Source organism: Apodemus sylvaticus, chromosome 2 (assembly GCF_947179515.1).
Source record: "Apodemus sylvaticus chromosome 2, mApoSyl1.1, whole genome shotgun sequence".
Classification (NCBI taxonomy): domain Eukaryota; kingdom Metazoa; phylum Chordata; class Mammalia; order Rodentia; family Muridae; genus Apodemus; species Apodemus sylvaticus.
This window is the reverse complement of record NC_067473.1, coordinates 88,583,076-88,609,181: the sequence shown is the minus strand read 5'-3', so window position 1 is coordinate 88,609,181 and position 26,106 is coordinate 88,583,076.

Below are 26,106 nucleotides of genomic sequence, written 5' to 3'. Positions count from 1 at the left end.
CTTGATCCATTTGGATTTGAGCTTAGTACAAGGAGACAAGGATGGATCAATTCGCATTCTTCTGCATGCTGACCTCCAGTTGAACCAGCACCATTTGTTGAAAAGGCTATCTTTTTTCCATTGGATGTTTTCAGCCTCTTTGTCGAGGATCAAGTGGCCATAGGTGTGTGGGTTCATTTCTGGATCTTCAATCCTGTTCCATTGATCCTCCTGCCTGTCACTGTACCAATACCATGCAGTTTTTAACACTATTGCTCTGTAGTATTGCTTGAGGTCAGGGATACTGATTCCCCCAGATTTTCTTTTGTTGCTGAGAATAGTTTTAGCTATCCTGGGTTTTTTGTTGTTCCAGATGAATTTGATAATTGCTCTTTCTAACTCTGTGAAGAATTGAGTTGGGATTTTGATGGGTATTGCATTGAATCTGTATAGTGCTTTAGGCAAAATGGCCATTTTAACTAAATTGATTCCACCGATCCATGAGCATGGGAGGTTTTCCCATTTTTTGAGGTCTTCTTCCATTTCCTTCTTCAGAGTCTTGAAGTTCTTGCCATACAGATCTTTCGCATGTTTGGTAAGAGTCACCCCAAGATACTTTATACTGTTTGTGGCTATTGTGAAGGGGGTCATTTCCCTAATTTCTTTCTCAGCCTGCTTATCCTTTGAGTATAGGAAGGCCACTGATTTGCTTGAGTTGATTTTGTAACCTGCCACTTTGCTGAAGTTGTTTATCAGCTGTAGGAGCTCTCTAGTGGAGTTCTTTGGGTCACTTAGGTAGACGATCATGTCGTCTGCAAATAATGATAGTTTGACTTCCTCCTTTCCAATTTGTATCCCTTTGACCTCCTTATGTTGTCGAATTGTTGAGCTAGTACCTCAAGTACAATATTGAAAAGATAAGGAGAAAGGGGGCAGCCTTGTCTGGTCCCTGATTTCAGTGGGATTGCTTCAAGTTTCTCTCCATTTAGTTTGATGCTGGCTACCGGTTTGCTGTATATTGCTTTTACTATGTTTAGGTATGGGCCTTGAATTCCTGTTCTCCCCAAGACTTTAAGCATGAAAGGATGCTGAATTTTGTCAAATGCTTTTTCAGCATCCAATGAAATGACCATGTGGTTTTGTTCTTTGAGTTTGTTTATGTAGTGGATTGTATTGATGGATTTCCGTATATTGAACCAACCCTGCATTCCCGGGATAAAGCCTACTTGATCATGGTGGATGATCGTTTTGATGTGTTCTTGGATTCGGTTGGCAAGAATTTTGTTGAGTATTTTTGCATCGATGTTCATAAGGGAAATTGGTCTGAAGTTCTCTTTCTTTGTTGGATCTTTGTGTGGCTTTGGTATCAGCGTAATTGTGGCTTCGTAGAAGGAATTGGGTAGTGTTCCTTCTGTTTCTATTTTGTGGAATAGTTTGAAGAGTATTGGTGTTAACTCTTCTTTGAAGGTCTGGTAGAATTCTGCACTGAAACCATCTGGTCCTGTGCTTTTTTTGGTTGGAAGACTTTCTATGACTCCTTCTATTTCTTTAGGCTTTATGGGACTGTTTAGATGGTCTAGTTGGTCCTGATTTAATTTTGGTATTTGGTATCTGTCAAGGAAATTGTCCATTTCCTCCAGATTCTCCAGTTGTGTTGAGTACAGGCTCTTGTAGTAGGATCTGATGATTTTTTGGATTTCCTCAGTTTCCGTTGTTATGTCTCCCTTTTCATTTCTAAGTTTGTTAATTTGGATACTTTCTCTGTGCCCTTTGGTCAGTCTGGCTAAGGGTTTATCTATCTTGTTGATTTTCTCAAAGAACCAGCTCCTAGTTTTGTTGATTTTTTGTATGGTTCTCTTTGTTTCTACTTGATTGATTTCGGCCCTGAGTTTGATGATTTCCTGCCTTCTACTCCTCCTGGGTGAAATAGCTTCTTTTTGTTCTAGGGCTTTCAGGTGTGTCATTAAGTTGGTAATGTATGCTCTCTCCATTTTCTTTTTGGAGGCACTCAGGGCTATGAGTTTTCCTCTTAGCACTGCTTTCATTGTGTCCCATAGATTTGGGTATGTTGTGTTTTCATTTTCATTGTGTTCTAAAAAGTCTTTAATTTCTTTCTTTATTTCTTCCTTGACCAAGGTGTCATTGAGTAGAGTATTGTTCAATTTCCACGTGTATGTGGGTTTTCTGTTGTTTCTGTTGCTATTGAAGACCACTTTTATTCCATAGTGATCAGATAGGAGGCATGGGATTAGTTCTATCTTTTTATATTTGTTGAGGTCTGTCTTGTGACCAATTATATGGTCGATTTTGGAGAAGGTACCATGAGGTGCTGAAAAAAAGGTATATTCTTTTGTTTTAGGATAGAATGTTCTATATATATCAGTTAAGTCTAATTGGTCCAAAGCTTCAATTAGTTTCATTGTGTCCTTGTTTAGTTTCTGTTTTCCTGATCGGTCCATTGAGGAAAGTGCAGTGTTGAAGTCACCCACAATTATTGTGTTAGGTGTAATGTGTGCTTTGAGTTTTAATAAAGTTTCTTTTATGAAAGAGGGTGCCCTTGCATTTGGAGCATAGATGTTCAGGATTGAGAGTTCTTCTTGTTGTATTTTTCCTTTGACCAGCAAGAAGTGTCCCTCAGAGTCTCTTTTGATGACTTTGGGTTGAAAGTCAATTTTATCTGATATTAAAATGGCTACTCCAGCTTGTTTCCTGAGACCATTTGCTTGTAAAATTGTCTTCCAGCCTTTTACTCTAAGGTAGTGTTTGTCTTTGACCCTGAGGTGTGTTTCCTGTAAGCAGCAAAATGTAGGGTCCTGTTTACGTATCCAGTCAGTTAGTCTGTGTCTTTTTATTGGGGCATTGAGTCCATTGATGTTAAGAGATATTAAGGAATAGTGATTGTTACTTCCTATCATTTTTGACGTTATTTTTTAAATTTGATTGCTTAACTTCTTTTGGGTTTGATGAAAGGTTACTATCTTGCTTTTTTCAGGGTGGAGTTTCCCTTCTTGTATTGGTGTTGTCCTCCTATTATCCTTTTTAGGGCTGGGTTTGTGGATAGATATTGGGTGAACTTGGTTTTGTCGTGAAATATCTTAGTTTCTCCATCTATGGTGATTGAGAGTTTTGCTGGATATAGTAGTTTTGGTTGGCATTTGTGTTCTCTTAGAGTCTGCATGAGATCTGCCCAGGACCTTCTAGCCTTCATAGTCTCAGGTGAAAAGTCTGCTGTGATTCTGATAGGTCTTCCTTTATATGTTACTTGGCCTTTTTCTCTTACTGCCTTTAGTATTCTTTCTTTGTTTAGAACATTTGGTGTTTTGATTATTATGTGACGGGAAGTATTTCTGTTCTGGTCCAGTCTGTTTGGAGTTCTGTAGGCTTCTTGTATATTCATGGGCATCTCTCTCTTTAGGTTAGGGAAGTTTTCTTCCATAATTTTATTGAAGATATTTGCTGGCCCTTTAAGTTGTAAATCTTCACTCTCATCTATGCCTATAATCCTTAGGTTTGGTCTTCTCATTGTGTCCTGGATTTCCTGGATATTTTGGGTTACAAGCTTTTTGCACTTTGCATTTTCTTTAACTGTTGAGTCCATGGTTTCTATGGAATCTTCAGCATCTGAGATTCTTTCTTCTATCTCTTGTATTCTGTTGTTGATATTTGCATCTCTGTCCCCTGATTTCTTCCCAAGGCTTTCTATCTCCAAAGTTGTCTCCCTTTGAGTTTTCTTAGTTGTTTCTACTTCTGATTTTAGATCCTGGATGGTTTTGCTTAGCTCCTTCCCTTGCATGTTTGTGTTTTCCTGTAATTCTTTAAGAGATTTTTGTGTTTCCTCTTTCATGAGCTCAGCCTGTTGACCCAAGTTCTCCTGTATTTCTTTAAGAGATTTTTGTGTTTCGTCTTTCATGACCTCAGCCTGTTGAGCAAAGTTCTCCTGTATTTCTTTAAGTGTTTTTTGCATTTCCTCCTTGTTGGCTTTTGTATTCTCCTGGATTTCTTTCAATGATTTTTGTGTTTCCCTTGCAAGGGCTTCTAACTTTTGATCCATTTTCTCCTCAATGTCCTTCATGTGTTCCTGTACCAGCATCATGACCAGTGATTTTAAATCCAAATCTTGTTTTACTGGTGTGATGGGGTATCCAGGACTTGCTGGTAGAGGAGAATTTGGTTCAGATGTTGCCATATTGCCTTGATTTCTGTTAGTGACGTTTCTGCGTTTGCCTTTTGCCATCTAGCTCTCACTGGTGTTACTTGGTCTTGTCAGTGCTGGACTCACCAGTGCAAGCTGCCCCTTCCCCGTTGGCCTGCTATTTTTTACCTTATCAAATCTATTTGCTAAATTTTATCATGTTTTACCAATTTTTAATCTTAAAATGTTTGATTTTATCTTTGAAACTATCATACGATACAGGATTCAGTGTGATTATAGTTTTATGTTCCTCTCTCAATTTCTCCCATATCCTCCCCTTAACTCAGCCACTAAACTTCAATGTTTTCCTCTCCTTAAAAAAAGACCAAAAACAAACCAAAAAATAAACAAACTCAACAACAACAACAACAGAACAAAATGACAGCATAAAAACATGAAATTTGTTTTGTGTTGACCAACTATTCCTGGGCATGGGGACTGCCCTACAGTGTGACACTCATACCTGTCAAAAAAACTGATTATTTTTCCTAGCTTGTGTCAATTGTAAATAACTCCTTTGTTAAGGCTATATGTTCACTCTCCCATCTCAGTGTTCCAGATTTGACAGGTTTGGGCCTGCCCAAGTCTGTGTGTCTGAGAATTGTTACAGTGTCTGAGAATTAATAGATGTCTATCAGTCTTGTATTCGAAAATGTTTCCTTGGAATCATTCACTACTTTGGCTCAAACAATCATACTTCTCTCTCTTACACATAGGTTCTTAAACATCTAGGGAGGAGTTTCTCTAAGACACCATGTTTAAGATCGAATGTCTCTTACTCTCTATGTATTGTCTTTCTGACATCTTCCACTCTCCAGACTGTGATTATTAAGAATGTCCAAGTGTTTTTCAGCATTGCCATAATTTCTCCCAATTAGCCCATTGTCTGTCTTGCACCCTAAAGCAATTTTGGGGAATATTTTAATCACATTTAAGACATTAGTTCTTAACATTACAGTTTAAACAACTTAAAATATTTAAACCCACAGGGGTTGTCCACTATGTGTGATAACGAACAAATTAGAAAGGCTCTAATATTGCTTATATTCTGATAACATTTTTTCTTTATTTTGATGTTAGCTCTCATAAATATTAAAGCATTTCTAATGTATAGGTTTTATCTGCATTTCTGAATTGATACTGTGCTGTGAATGTACATACACACTAATGTGCTCCAGGTGTATACAAATGTACAAACAGGTACAGTCACAACTGTATGTGCATGGATGTGGAGGTCAGATGTGGATATCTGGTATCTTTACTTTCCTAATTTTGGATGTAAGGAATCTCACTGAACGAGTAACTTGCCATTTTGGCTATTCTTTCTGTTCAAGGAGTCAATCAGACCACTTGTCTCTTTCCTTCTCTGAACTGATGTTATAGCCAGTTTTCTTTTTCAATCTTAATGAGGAGTCAGTATATGAAACTTGGGTCACCATACTTGCAAGCCTATTGTTTTTACATGCTAAACTTTCTCAATTTTTCCCAGGAAGTTTTCACATTGTTTTTAATTTTTTTGAGATTATAATTATGTCATTTCCCTCCTCTTTGCTCTTTTCAAACTTCTCATGTAACAACCCTCCCCACACCACCCACACACTGTCTCTCTTTCAAATTCATAGACTCCATTTTCTTTAATAGTTGTCTTGTATGTGTGTATTCCTAAATACACAACTATAACCTGCTCACTCTATATAATCTTACTTGTGTGCATACGTTTTACACATCGTCCTTTGTTTTTGAATAACCAGTCAACATATTCATCCTCAGAGAAGACTATTACTCCTGCTTACTTGTCTTAATGAGTGGTTAATACCATTTGATATCTTTCTATTGTTTTATTTTCAGGAGTCCAATAATGCTATTATCTTTTTCTAAATTTACAAATTTCTTTCTAACCTGTACTATAAATATTAATTATTAAATTAATTATTAATTATATATTAAAATGTAATGTTTTTCTTTTGTATACATTTAGGAAACTTTAAATTCTCCTTTATTGTTTATAATAAAATGTGTTGCAGAATAAGCATTATTTATGGGCAAGTGTTCTCTGATCCCACAAATTCCAATGAAGTTTCTTTACTAATGCTCCAAGGTAGGCTGCACTACTTAGCTTTTTATTATTAAGATACGGATTTACAGTTTCTAAGGTCTGTACCTGTCAGTGATTTGCACATGACAGTTCGACCTGTGCTACAGTAGGAACCACTGTAGGCATATCTGCTCAACTAAGTACCATAGTATGAGCAAGAAAAAGAAAGGGAGTATCTGCTGTGTTTTCAGACTGTGTTTTAATAACCCAGCTTCCACAGAATAGGCCACACCTCCGAAAGTTTCCACCAACTCCCAATTCCAGGACTATTTTAAACCATTCAGAGTTTTGGAGACAATTACCCAAACGTAGCACACAGCCCAATAAAAATAGCCATTTTCTTATTACATTGTAATTTTCTTCTGTGAGTTTTCTTAATCCTATTTTACAAATTAAAAGGAAAGAAACTGTGTTTATTCCATGCAGTTATAATTTGTATCTACCACATGTCTGATGTAGAGGATTTTCTTTTTAACATCAAAAAAAAGAAAGAAAGAAGGGAAGGAAGGAAGGAAGAAAGAAAGAAAGAAAGAAAGAAAGAAAGAAAGAAAGAAAGAAAGAAAGGTATTAGTGCATTGTTCCAGGAATGCCATGATAAAGATAACAATACAGAATTTTAATTCAATACTTAGAAGTATCTGGCTTTAGGTATTTTAATCATTAAAGTATATTAAAATAATATTAAGCAGCAAAAGGAGAATCCACAATATAAGGTTAATGTCTATTTTTACTAAATCATAGCTAAACTTGTGAACATCAAGTATATAGGTCAGTTCTTTCTATACATGAGTCCAATTGGAAAGCCACTGGCATTATTTAAATGATAGTGACCACAGAAATTGTATGTCTAGAGTGAATACACACAAACTGGATTAAAAAAAAAAGACCTGTAGACCTGTTAATAAGTCATATGTGCTATAAGTACAGAAATTGTGAAGATGCTGTAGTTTGCAGTACTTGCTTTTCATATGTTTAAAAAGTGAGGTCTGTAAAATGAGTGGAAAGCATTATGGGTGGAAATAGAGAGGATTTCCATAGGGACATAAGAGCTTTATGAATAAATATTTGGTCTAAAATGGAGAATGAAGGAATTGTTTAATGAGAAATCCATCCATGTGCTGTAAACATTGAGCTGGGAAGCAGAATGTTGTGGATCACCTTTGATGAAACTGGGAGGAAAGCCTTGAATGACATTAGTAGTAACTTTAGTTTGTAAGTAACAGGCCATTCATTTTAAGGTCCTTAAAAACCATCATCATATTTATCTAAAAAAATTATTGAGGTTGATTCTATCTTGACATTTTCTTAAAGCTTTATGAATTTGGTAGAAAATGTCAGACATGTACAATCTGAGGCAATTCCTTCAAAATAAAGAGGGGAATGGAAATAATTTGAACAGTACAGTGCAAACATGCACATTGAAATGCTAATGTAGATAGAGCCTTTGCCAAGGTAATTTCTTATTGTGGTATATACATGTTTCAGGAACAAGAGGCTTCACTTTTGATTTGAGAAATCCACCCAAGACCAGTTATTATGATACCTCTAATGAATCATTTTTATTTTTTTCTACTGCTTGTTTTCTGTAGGGCATACTTACAATGAGTAATAGTTCAGTACTTGTACATAGGAATTTAGAAGAACAGAGAAAACAGTTGTAATCATGTTTTCATTTCCATAATTGCCACAGTTCATAGTTTCAGTGAATATATACAAAATGTCTTCGTCATGCTAAGATCAACATTAAAATCCTGGAACTTATATGGTAAGGTTAAATGAGTCCAATCTCTTAGACTGGTTAAGTTCCAAGTTTCTGCTTTTGTAAAAGCAGCTGAAGAGAAAATAAAGGCCATAAAGAATACAATGTATGAAAAGAAGTTGCAGACTATATTTGGAAACATGTGATCTGCAATGCTTGGGAGAATGGCAGGCAGCTAATTTTGAGTGCTTTCACTAATGTATATCAAAAGCAGGAAGCAAGTAAGAACTAATATTTATGTAGAAGTAAAATCATTTACTTCTACATTATGTAGCAGTATCTCTTTATTATTTACTTCTTTGTAGAATGACTGCTAACATGCTCTGCATTTGAGTAGAATATTTGGAAATTGTATAAGTGTTTAATGGGTTGAATTAAACCCAAATATACCAAGTTATCAGTCTTCAGTCTATTTATAGTATTTAAAACATATATTATTTACTTGAAAATGCACCCAATATTAGCACCTTTAACTGCACAATAGTATATGCTATCATGTTGAAGCTTGAAAATCTGAGTTTTATACCCATGCATATATTGTGCACTTTTACTAAGTAGTATTATCTACTATGGAGCTTTTCATTTTAAAATAAATTTGCAATTTATACTGACCCTCTCAAAGTGTGAATTTTAATTTGCACTAACTTCAATAATGCAAGTATAAACATTGTTAAATCTCTTTATGGAGTTTCATATTGATCTATATTATGCACTGAAACTGATCTAAATTCCTCTAGTAAATTTTTAAATGTATAATATGTATTTATACAATGCTTTTCATAGGCTATATAGCATTATGTTTCATAAAGCTGTGTATTAATCAGCATAGCATCCATAATTACATGAAATTTATCCTCCTTAGTTTAAACTTAAGATATTATAATCTACTGAAACCTGTCATTCTAAGAAATATTGATGGTTTAGGGGTGTTTTTTCAGGAGATAAGTATCTGTGTAGCGGACAAATCCTAGCTGATGACAAATGCATTGACATCTGTCACAGGCATCCTAGTGTCAAAGGTCCAGCATACATTTGAACTGAAGTTGGCTTGTTTTAACAATTGGCGCTAGAGTATATTTCACATAATACAATTGGTTTAATTAAAACAGTTGACAATATATTTTATTTCCTGGTCCCTGTGGGCTAAGCTTACTTCTCAAAATCCAGTCATATTTATATTATTATGTGATGTAAAAATGCTGATAAGAATAGTGCTTATTATCAAGATAATTGCTATAACTATTATCTTTATGAAAATGCAAAACCATGCTATCCACAAATAAGACCAACTCTCATATATCCAAAATGCATATGCAAAAGCTAACACTTACAGTTATATATCAAAAGTGCCTTAATTGTTTTCTTGTGGAAATAAAGCAGAATGGAGTTTTAAAGGTGTGTACATTGTTTTTATTAGGAAAAGCATGGGTGAGGGTCCCCTCAGACCCTTCAGTAACTCTTCCTGGGAGACATTGTATATGAGAGGCTGCAAAATTGCTGGAACTCTGTGCTTCTGAAGAAAGAGTTAATATCAGTTCCAAGTAGGATAACACTTATAAGAGACTGATGGCAATATAATGTTAACTGGGCTTCTCTAGCCCAGTTTTGGCCAGACAAAGACTCTTCAGTCATCAGTCAATCCACCATGCCTCCAGGTGCTTGAGCTTTGAAATTGGCCCTGTCTTATAGGACAGCAGCTGTTCCCATTGTAAAGGTGAAGGATAGAAAGAGATAGGCCTTGTTCTAAATAGAGTGCACACAACAGCTTGACGTAGAATACTCTGAAAAAAAATAGTGCAGAAGATGCTATAAACCATTACATAATGGTTTTAAGGGCAGCATTACAATAATACAATTTTAAGAACTAGAAAGTTCATGTTAAAAAATTCTTCTAGACATCTCTCAGAAAAACAGTAGTATTTTCACTTCTAAAATGCATTTTTTTTCTTATAGCAAGAGATTTTAGCTTCAGAGGTAACAAAAGAAAGTATTTTTGATATTAAAATATACAACACAAGTTACTTTAATCCTACTTTTTAAATACTGAAAACATCAGCAGGGCAGTCCTAAGCTCACTGAAGCTCCCAGCTCCCCTCTCCCTTAAATACTTAAAATTTAATTTATTTGAAGCCTAATTAAGTTATGAAACTGCTCTAATGAGGTCAGATAAATTAAAATGTGCCAGCATAGAAACCTTGTAATTAAATATGGGCCTAAATAATTTTAAGTGCACAGTTAAACTCTTATCCTGGGAGCCCCCTTGGATGAACTTTGTGAAAGGGTGCCCTGCTTATCAGAATGCTACCCTTAGGAAAAAAAAGCGGGAATGAATTGTGATCATTATTAAATAAGGAAAATCTGAACAGCAGGAATAATAGTTTTCATCCTTCAGCCTGTGTTGTAAAATTATATTTATTACCTAAATATTACATATTCACACACATGCATTAGCTACACCCCTTCACCTCTGACGGTCTCCCTTCAACTGATTGATCTCTTCCTAAGTTCTGGCACTACTAAGACAGCAGGTAATGTGAATGACCAGTAATAATCTTTGCCCCATCATATCAATGACATTTAAGTTCAGGCAAGGCTGAAGTACATACATGTCTGGACACACACACACACACACACACACACACACACACATATATATAGTTGTCAAATTTATAATAATGTTATATATATATATATATATATATATATATATATATATATATATTCCTGATTGCTGTAGGCTGTGAAGAAAATTAATTGGTGTAATGACCTAGAGAGTGAATAGATAAAGGAAAGATGCTAATCTAGTAGAGCAGCAAGAGGCTGCTCAAAGGAGGCTAATTTTGACATTAACTAAAGTCACAAGTGGATGTAGCCATATGGAGACAGCCAGGAGTGGGAATGCCTATAACATGGTAATGATACCTGCAGAAAATTCTGTAGCCACACTTAGACCCCTAATTGCACAGGAGTGATTCAGAGAGAAACTATGACAAAAGGATAAGGACTTAGGATCCATGTCATATAACCTGTTTGGTAAAGATCATTTTCTAATTTAATGACATTAAAGTGTCAGATAATTGTAAGCTAAGTGTAGTGTCACAGGGGCTGCGGAGATAGGTCTATAAAAGCACCTCTTGGTCTTTCAGAGGACTCAAATTGTTCTCTCAGCACTCTTGTCAGGGATAACACCAGCTCCTTGGAATCAGACACCATGTTTGTGTATCTCAGATCATTTCATGTATATACACAGACACACACACATTCCTACATATACATTAAAACAGATCCTTAAAACCATGGTATAACAGAACTCATTCTGGGAAAAAGAAATGTTTCTGTATAGAGAGGGAATTTGGTCAGATCAAGTATCACCAAAGGAATTATTAAATACTGTATGGGACCAGTAGAGAGCACTTGTGGTTTTGAACATTAAGGTACATTTATTTCTGTATATCTTTATAATTTTATTTTTATGCCTTGGAATTAGAAGTTTGTTTTTAATGTATTGACCAATTATTTATTCTTCCCAGAATTCGCAAGCATTGATGGCATGTCTGAAATATCCAATGTAGGAAACAATTCAGTTATTGTCTTTTATTTACCCTTCATAAAATTTGTTTGTCTTCATAAGATGCCATGAAAATTCATCTTAGCATGATGACTTAAAGAGTAAAAATGTTTGAAAAACTTACAAATGTAGTTATTCAATGGAAAATTTGCTAGATTATTACTAGATACATTATTTGTCAAGAAGAAATCAGTTACTATATGGAATAATAGTTCATTCAATAAATTAACGATATATTTTTATTGGACATAAGCAAATATGTAGAAATATTGAAACGACCTGGAATTTGTCTTCTGAAACTCTTGATGTAGCAATCTGGATTGTCAGCGATCAAATTTCCTATGAGTTGAAGTATGTGTGTGTGTGTGTGTGTGTGTGTGTGTGTGTGTGTGTGTGTGTGTTTGCACGTGTGTATTTCACTGTGTGTATGTATAATACATGTCAGACTACCTGTGTGTGTTTATGTCAGAGGGATGCACATGTGTGTCTTTTTTCCAGTTAAATGGGCATCATTTAGGACAGCATTGGGCATCATTTCTTAGACATTGCTCTCCTTATTCTGACTGGACTGAAAATTCCCAAGTTCCATAATCTAGTTGGCTTAGCTTCCCAGGGATCTAAATGACCTTGCCTTCCTAGCAATGGGATTACAAGTGTGCACAACAGTTTACTTCTGCTCTGAGGACTGAGCACAAGCAAGTACTTTACTCACAGATCTCTCCCAAGATTTGAATAATGTTTTTGATGATTTTAACCATTGTTTAAAAAGCACTCATTGATCATCTAACTTCAAACATCAATGAGACAATCCATTGTTTTCAGTAATATTCTGTCACTGAATATTTTTCAGAGAAAAAAAATAAATGGCAGATAAACAGGCCCCAAAGACTCAATACATTTACCTGGTGACATCCTTGGTAGTTCTTGTTTCACAGCCAATAGTATTGTATATAGAACCCAAAATTGATGCTTTCTCATCTAAACTTAGAAAGACTTGGAATATGCTAGATCAACTCAACTTCAACATCTATATTCTTAAGTCAATTCTACTTTGGTGGTTGGAATAGAAAAAAAGGAAGCATCTTCAATAAATAGTGTTAGTCTAACTGGCAGTATATAATTGGAAAAATGAAAATAGATACATATTTGTCACTTTGTAAAAACTTCAAGTTCAGGTAGACCTGGATATAAAACCTGGATATAAAATTGAATCTAATAGAAGAAAAGTGGGAAAGAGCCTAGAACTCTTGGCACCGGAGGAAATTTCCTAAACAGAATTCTAATGGTTCATGCTCTAAGATCAATAATTGGTGAATGGGACCTCATGAAACTGGAAAGCTTCTGTAAGACAAAAGACATAGTAAATAGGAAAAACCAGCAGCCTACAGATTGGGAAAATTCTTCACTAACCCCACATCCAAATGAGGGCTAATACCGAAAATATATAAGGAACTCAAGAAGCTAACCATCAAAAAGCCAAACAACACAATCAAAAATGGGACATAGAACTAAATTGAGAATTCACAACAGAGGAACCTCAAATGGCTGAGAAGCACATAAAGAACTGGTCAAAGTCCTTAGTGATCAAAGAAATCGAAAATTAAAATGACATTGAGATAATGGCTTAGGTCAAAAACTCAGATGACAGCACCTGCTAGCAAAGATGTGGAGAAAGAGGAACACTCCTTCATTGCTGGTGGGATTGCAAACTGGTACAACAACTCTGGAAGTAAATCTGGAGGTTCCTCAGAAAATTGGAAATAGATCTTACTAAATATCCAGCCATATTCTCTTGGGTATATACGAAAAGATGCCCTAACATACCACAGGGGCACATGTTCCACTATCTTCATTGCAGTCTTATTTGTGATAGACAGAAGCTGGAAACAACCCTTATTTCCCACGACAGAAGAATGGATAAAGAAAATAGGGTTATTTATACAATGGAATACTACTTAGCTATTAAGAATGAGGACATCATGAGGTTTGCAGGCAAATGGATAGAACTAGAAAATATCATCCTGAGTGAAGTAACTCACATTCAAAAAAGCATGCATGGTATGTATTCAGTAGTAAGTAGATATTATTCCAAAAAGTACAAAATACCCTGGACACAACCCACAGAATTCATGAAAGTTAAGAAGCCAAAGGACCCAAGTGAGGATGCCTCAATCCTACTTGAGAGGGAGAAGAAAGCAGTCACAAGAGGCAGAAAGAGGAAGGGCTCTGGGTATAAGAGGAGACATGGAGGGAAAGAGGGGACATGATCAGGTATTGGGGGAGGGAAATAGAAGTGAATCCCTAAGGGCCACCAGAAAGAATAGAAACAGGCAACCTCAGGTGGTGAGAGGTGGGGTGATCCTCTACAATGTACCAGAGCCCTGAGAGGTGATAGACTCTCAATAGCCAAAGGGAAGGACCTTTTATTCAGTGCTCTACAGTGGGGAGGGGGAACTTGTAGAGTCTACCTCCAGTGGAGGGACAGGAAATCAAGTGGAGAGTTGAGGTTGCCATCCCACAGTCTAAAACTCTGTCTTATAATTGTTCCTGCCTGAAGGAGCTGCAGGGACAAAAAGGGTGCAGAGCACTAGAGAAAGGCAGTCCAGTGACAGGCCCAAATTAGCATCCAGCTGATGGAGTTCTGGGGCCCTGACACTGTTACTGATGCTGTGGAGTGCTTGCAGACAGGAATCTAGCATGGCTGCCCTCAGTGAGGCCCAACAAGCAGCTGAAAGAATCAGATGTAGATAATGCAGATACTAGCACCTAACCAATGGATGGCAGCTGGGGCCCCCTGTGGTTGAATTAGGGAAAAGCTGGAGAAAGCAAAAGAAGAGGACAACCCCATGGGAATACAGGCAGTCTCAACTGACCTGGGCCCTGCGACTGCTCAGACACTGATGTGCTGCTGATATGAGACCCTGGACACATATACAGCAGAAGACAGCCTGGTCTGGACTTAGTGAGAGAATATGTGCCTAACCCTTGAGAGACTTGAGACCCCAAGGAGTGGGAAGCCTGGTGTGGTGAGGGTGGGACTGGGGATATCCTTTAGGAGAGAGGGAGGTGGGATAGGGTGGGAATAAAGTCTGGACTGTAAAAAAGGATTAAAGAATAAAAAACAAAATTACTTTTTTTTTTTAAAAAAAGAGAAAGTTATGAGAGCCAGGGAGCTCAGGCAATCAAAACACTGAGTCTCCTCCCCAAGGTTTCAAAAGCTGAAAATAAAACACTCTCTAGTGAACCCACCCGTCAGTTGACAGAGCGCTGCAAAGATCATCTTTCTTGTGTCCTCATCAATGTTGGGTGGGATTTATGGCAATATATCTGCCTTTGAGCCTCCAATGCTATTGAAAATAAAACCTTATTCAAGGTCCCATGAGTAAACTCAGCTTCAGCAAGTAATGCTTAAATGGAATATTTAGTTTGTTGGTCATTGGTGACCCATCTCGAGTGGAGAGATGTTTACTCATATATTCACATGAAAAGCCTCATATATACCACAGTACCATACGTATTTCAAGTACATTTCAAAAACCATGGCTTATATATCTAGTCTATGTTAAAGCTTGCTAATTATCTCCAAATTTAACACAATTTCCCTATTATATGTCTCTATTATTAGTGTTTTTGAGTTATTATCACTATCTTTTATCTAATAACAAATAATACAGTAATTTTTTTTAATTTTTGATCAATCACAATACAATCATTTTGCTAAAAGTAGAGTGAACATTCTTTATCTTCCAAAATGTTGTATAAGGCCTTTATATAGAAGATGATCATTAAACATTTAATGTATTTTATAAGGTAGATTCAAAAATAAATACAAAGAAATAAATACTTCTCATGATATGTGTTAGGTAGGTCTTTGTAACATTAAATGCAATGGCACAAAGTATTTAATTTCTAAAATTATAATGAAAATTACAAAATATTTAGAAATTTACTAAATAAAAATAATCAAACAAAAACTATAACAAATTCCACTCTTTATAAATGCCTAAAGGAAGCCAGGCGGTGGTGGCGCACGCCTTTAATCCCAGCACTTGGGAGGCAGAGGCAGGAGGATTTCTGAGTTCGAGGGCAGCCTGGTCTACAGAGTAAGTTCCAGGACAGCCAGGTCTACACAGAGAAATCCTGTGTCGAAAAACCAAAAAAAAAAAAAAAAAAAAAATGCCTAAAGGATCCTCAGTTCCTGAGATATCCCATCACTTAGGAGCACTGGGGCGACTTCAAGCAAAATTTTCAGAGATGGGCAGTATACTATTTTATAATATACTCAGAGTTATAAAATGACTTGTGTTTTAACTGTCAATTATACAAAAGCATAATTCAAAGCCTACTGAATAAAATTTATGAGAAAAGAATTACCTTGTATTTTAATTGAGCCAATAAAAGTAGAAAACTCTTTAGAGTTGATGAAATTTTTAAGTTGTATCATGAGCTAATGATTTAGGAATACATCTCTAATAAGTTGCTGAGCTATGCTGCTTTGACAGATATATAATAAAGGTAAGAATCAATTTATACAAGCCTTATATCTGAAGGAATTATAAACTTTATTCAAACATTATGTAATATAAAACATAGATGATGATTATACAGTGATTAACACTCACTTTCACTGAGTTGTTCTTACTTAAACAATAAGGAAAAGAAGCTTCCTTGATGAGGGATAGAACTGTATTTATCTGTGATTATAAGGACAAATATTTAGAATGTAGCTAGGAGTATGCTTGTATGGTAAAGTGATAACTGTTGGTTTTTCTTCCAATATCCTGATTTTACTATCCCTAAGTAGTTGGTGAGGTTTCTGTAACATGCATGATTGCCCTCTTGGTGAGTAGTTCTTAAATTCAATTAAACTGCTATAGAAAAGCACAAGCAGTCAGAATGCAGAACTAGAAAGCCTACAAGAGATAGAAGAACAAGAAGTTTGCTGTGCCATTGTATCTCCAAGAAATACCAGAAGCAGTATCTATGAAGTATCACAAGTATGGGTCCCTAAACGTGAGGCAAGGAAGAATGAAACTGATAGGCCTGTGAAAGTGGATGGAAGCTGGCAGGGCTGGGGGAGCAGAAGGCTTCAGGCAATCAAGGAATGCTGAGAGCAGGAGAAATTCTCTTACCTTGGGAAGAGCATGTCAGTTGGTTATCCAATACCAACTGGTGAGACTGAAACCTTTACATTCAATATTTTATAGACTGTGAGGTTTCCCTTATGTTTTTAGGAATACACACATACATACACTCAACCAAACATATATATGTTTGTGTATAACAAAATTAAAGGGGAAGGCATGAATTTGAAACAATACGCAGGGAGTACACAGGCATGAAGGGAGGAAAAAGAAGAGGGAAGTTATGTAATTATAATCTTAAAAAATAAAAAGCATTAGAAAAAGAAGAATCTTGAAGCATTTGGAATGTGTGTTTAGTTAAAAGTGTGAAATGCATAATATTCCATAATCTTCTAAGAATAATTGAGTCAGCTCAACTGCTTTAAATATAATTCATAAAGTAATTATTAATGCATAATCTAGTGGTATTTTTATCTGCTTATATTGTATTTTTATAAACAATTTTACTAAATGGCTTTAAATTCTTCAGAATTATAATGCCAATATTTCTACTACATTTTTTAAGTTTACTATATGTCATTACTTTCTATAAGAAAGTAGGATCTACGGATCTTGGAAGGAAAAAAATTTAGAAGAAAGTTCACATATATTTTGGGTAGAATTCAAATTAAAATATTTATAAATAGAACTTAAAAGTGTTTTTTTTTCTTTTTCTTGTTGAGCTTCTTTAATTAAATGAAAGTAGGCAATATCATTCCATGGTTACTTTGCCATGGGTATACTTTCTTACTAAGTTGAAATATATACACACAAAATGTTTACCTTGAAAACTCAAGTATTTCATAAATATAAAAAGCATTTTTAACAGATCATTCATGTTGTGTTATCAGCAATGTGTTTGTTGGACATGTTATCTGGAATTCTCAACTACCCTCATAAAAATAACATGGCATTACAAAGGTATGCATGTACAGTGTGTTAAGTTGAAGGTTTAGCCTTTTAATTTCAGTGTGAAGGGATAAATTGTTTATACAATTCAGCTTTAAGATTCTTTACCTGCGTAATATGTTACACACCCCAAGGGATGCTGTGAGGATTAATGAGTTTGAAGCTCACAATGACCTTTCTGAAGAAATATGTTCTCTAAGTGCAAAGTTCTATTTTACTCTGCTCCAAATAAGATACATTGCAATATATGAAAAATAAGGGCACCAGCATCAAACTGAGGCAGGTGGGTAACATGCATTCAAATAGCTTTTCCTCTCAGGTAGGTCCTGTCCTAACTTATATAGCCTATTCATGCCCCACATATAGCTTTTGTTCTGATTCTGTATCTACTGAATGAATTTAGGACATTTGTTTTCACACAACTATCTTTAATATTAGAATTTCACACATAAATTGCATATTTAATACTTTTCTTTCTGAACTCAATTGAATAGCTTAGATAATGTAACTGATAAAAATACTGTATATTCATTGGATATTAGACACATGAATTGAGTCTTTCCCTTGTAACAAATTATTTAATTCAAATACAATAGGAGAAAACAAAAAATAAAGTAACTGACTATAGACTCCCAATTACAGAACTTGATAGCCAACATTACGGATGCTTTTAAGAAAGTATGTTTTGTGGTAGAATTCAGTACAGAAGGAAAAATACGAAGATCTTTAACTGAACAAGAGGGGTGAGGGAAAATTGAGAGCCAAATACCCAAATTGTCTTGTTATTGTAGTGATTGTTGTTGCTTGTAATGTTCATTTGCTTGTTTGTTGATAAGGTCTAAATTAATTATATTTCCTGATTACCTAGAATGATACATAACACATATAAATGCACCTCAAGTTAGAGAATTAGACAACAAGCCTAAGTCATTACATACAAATCTACTTGTATGACTATTTGCAAATTATCACTTCAAACATCTAGCATTTTACATTGATTTATGATATGGGATATGTCTATCTTGTCCTTTCATATGTCTTGTCCTTTTGTATGTCCTTCCAAATAGTATAATGTTTGCTAAGCAATATACTTTTATAAGTTGTATTATATAACAAATTACTAAATGCTATCATGTGTTAAGTATGTCAGCTTGTATGCTTTACATAGACATTCAGCAAAATTACAAATAATCTTATTTGTCTATGCATGTACAACATTCTTTGGCAGTTTTAAGATACTTTATTCAACTGAGCAAATTCATTCAGTGTAATAATAATCTTAATGCATTTTTTTCTTTTAGAATGTAATTATTCTGCATCTTCATAACACATAGTGGAAAAAGAAAATCTTGAGTTTTTTTAATTTCAGAATTTTCTATCACTATGCTATTAAAAAACTGTTATTTTTCTTTCCTCTATCTCTATTTTATTCCAATACATAATAATGTTGAGGTAGAAGATATAATATTTCTAAGCACACTGAGAAAAAATGAGCTTATTTTCAAATGAATAGGCAGAGTGAAAATAGAAGGGTAAAAATGATTTCTTTTCCTTGGAATTCTTAATGTATAAATTATTAGTTCCATGTTAAATAACTGAAAATCCTGTGTGTTCAGAAGATCAGATTTAAATTGAGTGTGTGTGTATATATATATACACGAATATATATAATTGTATAGATACATTTTCTTTCCCAAGATAAATTTAATAGAAAAAATATTCTAAAAGCAATTGAGCTGTTGCCTAAAGGATGCCATGGAAATCTCAGCCAATGCAAATTGTTTGTTATAGGCTACTTTCTGCACACTGACAATAAGACCCCCAATGCTGAGGACAACAGCTACACAACTCATTGATCATGGAGAAGTTGAGCTAGTGCACACATAACCCTTCCATGCCTATGTTCTAGCATTTTCGTTACAAGAAAGCACTACGAATACTATCAAAAGAGATATGTAAACCATAAACCCTTTGATCAACAATACTGCTCTGCCTCCAAAATGTGCTAGAGAAATGTTGGCACAAAACTTGTTGTTTCCAACCAATATTTGATTTGACTAAAAGTGCACTTCATGTTATAGGACCTAACTACATGGTTGACCAAGAACCAGAAACTAATTAACCTAGGGACCTATAGTAAAGGGAATCACTATTAGTTTGTTTTTTTTAAGTAGCAATAAATTGCTGCTGTTAACATTTTTCTATACTCATAGATTAGTGCCTGTTTCAGTCATTATCAGAGAAACTTCCTCCTGCAGCAAATGGGAAATAATACAGAGACTCTCAGCCAGGCATTATGCAGAGAGTGAGAGACCCTGGAGCACTCAGCCTTAATCTGTTCTCTCAAGGACCCTGTTAAAGAGGAGGTGGAAAGAGGGCAAGAAACACAGAGGACAAATGACACCAAAAAACCACTGATCTCTAAGTCAACATGACCAACACTTATGAATTCACAGAGACTGAGGCAGCATGCACACTGCTTGCATGGACCTGCCCCAGGCCCTCTGTGCTTAAATGACATGTTTGTGTAATGCTTTCATGGGAATTCTTATTGGACAGGTGATTGAGTGTCTGATCCTTGTGCCTTCTCCTGAGTTCATTCCTTCTGTTTGTCTTTTTCAACTTTGGTGTGTTAGTCTCTGTTTTATATTATTATAGTTTATTGATATACCATATCCTATCATATTGTATGATGTTTTTATCTCTTAGAATTTTGTTTTCTAATGAGAAACCTTAGATGAAGTGGATGTATATGGGAGAAGAGGTGTAAAAGTACTGAAGAAAAAGAGGGAATGGGAATCGTAATCACATCATATCGTGTGAGAAAAATATCTATTTCCAATAAAACAAAAGGGACACAAGGTAAATAAAAATAAAAAATCCCAAACAAGCCCAACTTGCACCTAGTATAGTATGAGAAAGTTTCTTTCTTTAATTTTATCTGTAGGTTTCAATTGACTGTCCATCATGTTTGAACTTGGGTGTACAATAAAATCCTAAAGATATCGAAGGATCTTGTGGATAAAACTGTTCAGTGAGGCTTGGCTACAAGTTAGTGTTGGCCTTACTAAGCTTGTTTATCACAAAATTTGTACTAGGTTCTATATCTTAGAAAGTATATGACATAAAAGTTACCCAAAACCCTAAAAAGTGTTATATGAAAAACCTTGAAAACCCTAATGAGATACATAGTATTATTTTTCATACATAGGCTTATACATAAAGAAAATAGACTAATATATTTTAACTTGAAGTATCTACATATTCTTATTTGCATCTTGCTTTCTCAGTTAACTGTCATACAAATTAAATAATATAATGTAAGTCCTGTCAATGCCTCTTCAAATACATTTTGAACCAATATTTGTTTGTGGTTTTATTTTAATATAGAATAAATGTGTGCAATTTGTACAAAGGTATAGAACATAGGCAAACTAAGAGTGTTGAGACTCAATAGTAAGTAAAGTAAATAGCATGACAAATATTTTAAATATTGAAGGAAGTTTATTAAAAGTACATTGTGTTCATTTTCATAAAGACCTGGTATGAGGACTAAAATTTATATTGCAAGTGTGCAGAGTAATTATTATCTACTGGAATTGTAATATAAGGATAGCATTGCCAGATCATCCATATTGATTTACCTCTTATACATATTCTCATTAATATCAATTCTTCTCTAGGCACAAAAAATATAATTATTAATAAGATTTGGTTTCCCTCTAAGGAAGCTATCAGTATACTTTAAGTATAATTCTTTTTCTGAGGGTAACCAAATTTGTAGTTTCTTTGTTAGTATGCAAGAAACTTACTAGTTGTCAGGCTATCATAACAAAATTAAAAGGAGGAACTGAAAAATCAATGTTTCTTGGGTCTATAAGAATAATAAAGCCAGATGGTGAAGAACTACCACCTCATTAAGAAAAGCCAACAAAATTCCAGTTTTCACCTCAAAAATCTCACAAAAGAGGATCACATGATAGGTAGTACCAGGGTAGGAAAATGTAAATTTAACTTATGACACACTGCAGATTGGCAACGAGTGTAAGAATATAATATTTTTAAGGGAGCAAACTTGGAAGATGGGGAAAACCAGATGACATATGCAGACACTGTATTGCATTTTCACATTGGAGTGACTGAAAGTCCGTGCTTTTCTGGGAAAGAGGAGGCAAAAGAAAATTTAGTGTGGCATTCTCATCAACTGACTTGCCATAGGAAAAGCTATTTTGCAAGAGCCTATGCATCTGTATTCTATCAGATAATCTTTCTATCAAAGACAATTAGCTAATTCTGCATTAAGTCCACCCAGGTGCTCATAAAGTGGAAGAAAAAAAAAACCTGTGGCCATTAGGAAAAAAAATCACTAATTGATTAGCATCTTATCATAGACTATTAGATTGCCTTCCTTACTCTTTACCACTATATCCGTAAATGTCTTCTTTTGACATTGGGTGAAATGTAATTTCATTCAATAAACAATATCTACCTTACACTGGAAGCTTACAAAGATTATTTAATTTTTTTAAATAATTTAATTTAATAGAGTAAACCAGAACATAGGAATAATGCAATATAAAATATGGATTTAACAGTGATTAAAAATACTGAAAAATATTAATATATAAGAAATCGCTTAGGGTAAAATTAACCTGAAAACCAAAAGCAGATGGAAAATTTAAGGTGAGAGGTGGAGATTGTAAGCGGCAATAACATGAAAAAGAAACTGTATATGACAAAATTATCTAATACAAAGAATGACTAATGAATTCAGCACTGTGGATGAACGAAGAAAAACTGAGTCTGATGCTTTGAATATAAAAACTTTAGAACCTAAAAAACACAGGAAAAAACATCAAAATATAAGAATTATTTTCCAAGAACTATGGGACAATAATAAATGTTATGGCATGTGTAAGAAAATGATTAAGAAAGGATAGAATGGAGTACCTATATAGTATTCAAAGCAGGAATGGTTAACAATGTGCCCCAAACTCCTGTGAGACACAAATACATTTATGCAGGATCACTTGGAATATCAAGCAGGATGCCTCCAGAGAATCTTCTTTGGGATCCTAAAGATTAAGATGGGAGAAATCAATCTAGATACAATAGCCTCACAGCCACTCAGGAAGAGCTTGCCTTCTAGTCAGGAGCAATAAGAAAAATCATGTCTGACATCTCAGAAATAAACAAGACACACTGTGAAATGTTTCAAGTGATGAAAGGAATAATTTTCACACTGACGTGAAATTACAGCTGAGAAAAATTATCTTCAAAATTGAAACAAATAAAATTAAATTAAATTAAAAAGATGAGCTCAGGAACATGAAAAGTTGAAAGAATTTGTTGTCAATTAGACCTACTTTCTCCAAATTGTTTGGAAACTAATTTTATCAAACAAAATGAAAATAATAGAAACCGGAAACATGACTCTAAATTATGGGAGCAAGCACCCTAGTAAAAGACTAAAGAATTCCATTATTGCATCCCTCCTCATTCTATTTAAATTCTGTTTCTTGAGACAGGTTTTCTCCATGTAATCCTGGGTGTCCTGAACTTATTCTGTAGATCAGATGACCTTGAACTCATACAGACCTACCTGCATTTGCCTCCCAATTGATGGTCTTAAAGGTATGTGCTACCATACCTGGCCTATTATTTTTATTTTTAATTGAGAATAATATTAATAAAACACTTTGGTTATGTGTGTGTTTGTGTGTCTATGTTGTGTGTGTGTGTATGTGTGTGTGTGCGTATGTGTGTGTCTATGTGCGTACATAATATTAGTGTTCTGAAAGGTAATGCACCACAGTTGTTTCACTTCCTGCAGAGTTGGAAACCATTATTTTTTAAATGAAATTGGATTGATTGTAAATGCATATCACAAATTGGGACCACCACCAATTATTTTACATTTTGATTTACCAAAAGAGAAGATCAAATCCTCTGAAGTATTCAGATTAATATAATTAATATCTGTAGCTTATAGCCAATAGCAGAAAAGTATAGTTTCTTCTCAAGTTCACAAGGAATACTTATTAAATAAAACCACATTATAAGCAAGAAAATGCATCTTAACAAATTTAAAACAAGAGAGAACATTTAGTGTCTATTCTCAGTCCACAAAGAAATCCAACTAAAATTAATAAGAAGGTAATTGGAACATTGTTAAATACTTGGAGTCTAAATTGCATGCTTACATAAAACACACGGGACAATAATGAAATCTCAAGGGAAATTATTAATCCCATTTAAAACTGGTAGAAAAGAAAATTAAACTTCTATAATTTGTAAAATTAAAACAAAGTAGTATATACTTTTACCACATTAAAAGGATATATTAGAAAAGAAGAAAGAACTAAAGTCAATTACAAAAGACTTGCCTGAGATTAATAAATAAAGTAGAATATAAATTCATAGTAAGCAAAATATAAATGTTACAATTGTTGAAATGAGATACATATAAATCAGCAAATTCAGACCTTAAAAAAAACTTAAAATCAAAGAAACACCCACTAACATAAGGAAATATAAGACTGGACGAACAAATTACTAATATTAAAAATGAAAAGGGAAAACTTCAGATCCAATAAATGTTAAAGGAATAAAAATAATAGTGCCAGGCCCACAGCTACAAATTTGGTAACTGACAACATAGATAAAATTGATCACTTCCACAAAAGACAAAATTTACCAAAGAAATCACTTTGAAATTATAATAGATACATCTATGTCTATTGCATAACTAAAGTAAATAATTTTAAAAGATAAAAATGGTATCCTGTGGTTTCAGTGGTTGATTATACTTTACACTGGTGCTACCAATCTCTGTAACTGCTCCCAAAATAGAGGAAGTAGCCCCTGAGTCACAGATTGAGATTTCCCCAATGCTCATGGAAAGCAATAGTGAGAAGAAAACAAAGTCATCATCACTTATAAGCTTTGAGGGAAGTTTGCTTAGAAAGATACTAACAAATTGAATATAAAAGTAACACAACAGATCAAGTTGTGTTTCCTACTATTTCTTTGATTTTGCTGTTGCTGTTGTTGATTTGGGAGTGGTGGTGGTGATGGTGGTGGTGTCGTGGTGGTTATAGTTGTTTTTTTCTCTTTGAGGATAGAGTTCCACAGCCCAGCTACACAAACATGGTCTTTCTAAAGTCTAACTATTGATGCCTTCTAGTAAATATATAATTATTTTTAAGTATATTTTTAGTCTTTAGTTTTTTACTATATATAATAATCAAATGAGAAATAATTGTATATTACTTGAAAAACATATACTGAGTTAACATTATTTCAATATAAAATCCTACCATTAATAGGGAATGTTCTCCATCTAAATCATTCTACAATTTTATTTAACTATTTTATTCAATGCAATTTTTATTTACCTGTACTTCACGTTTGTATATGAACAAGTGAGATTTGAGGAGAAAATAGAGGTAATACATAAACTCAATAACGAGACAACAATATATGGAGGGAATGAAAAGGAGTATGAGAAAGGAGAGAGGGAAGGAGAGAGAGAGAGAGAGAGAGAGAGAGAGAGAGAGAGAGAGAGAGAGAGAGAGAGAGAGCGTATAACACTGAAGGGTAGCAGTAATATTGCAATGGCTGTCTTGGGTGAGAAGGAACGAGGAATGAATAGTTCCTGGAATCTGGGACAGACTGACCTTGAACTCTAATCAAAGGAGATAGCCAGACTTTCTGCTGAATGATGATCAGTTTCCTACATGGCTTTAAAAGATCCAATGTTCGCTTTCTCAGATCTTTCATGTTTTATCAAGTTTAAAATTTTTATTTAAAATTCAAGGACTGACATGATGGCTTAGAAGGTACATATACTTGCCACTGAGAATGGCAACTTGAATTTGATCACCAGGTCCCCAGTGTTGGAAAGAGCATCAAGTTCGGAAATTTTTCGTCTGATGTCCAAAGATATGCTATTATATAAGCAATACACAGAAAGAAAGAAAGAAAGAAAGAAAGAAAGAAAGAAAGAAAGAAAGAAAGAAAGAAAGAAAGAAAGAAAGAAAGAAAGAAAGAAAGAAAGAAAGAAAGAAAGAAAGAAAGATGTTATTTAAAAATATGTGAACTGTACCTCAGGTGCAAGTTTCCAGGTCTTTGTCATCCCACTTGACTTCTACCTAGTCTTAAATTTGTATTTCATGTTGTTAAAACAAAGATAGTTGTTAAAGAACGGAAATAGTTTCATGAATTTCTGCATTTCTGCTGAATGTTCTTAAATTCAATTGCTTATTTTCCCCTGGGACTAGGACTTCCACAAAGTAAAATAGACTTTGTAAATTATCCTCTTGAAATTAATTTCTGTGTTTTGTTTTAGTATTTTTGAGGTTGTATTTTGACCTTTTTTCTTTCTGTCTCTTCCCAGCCTTCTGAGTTCTTTAATTATACAATCTCTTGATTGTGTGCTCCAAAATACAGATAACTTAAGAAATACTTCAAAATATTTCT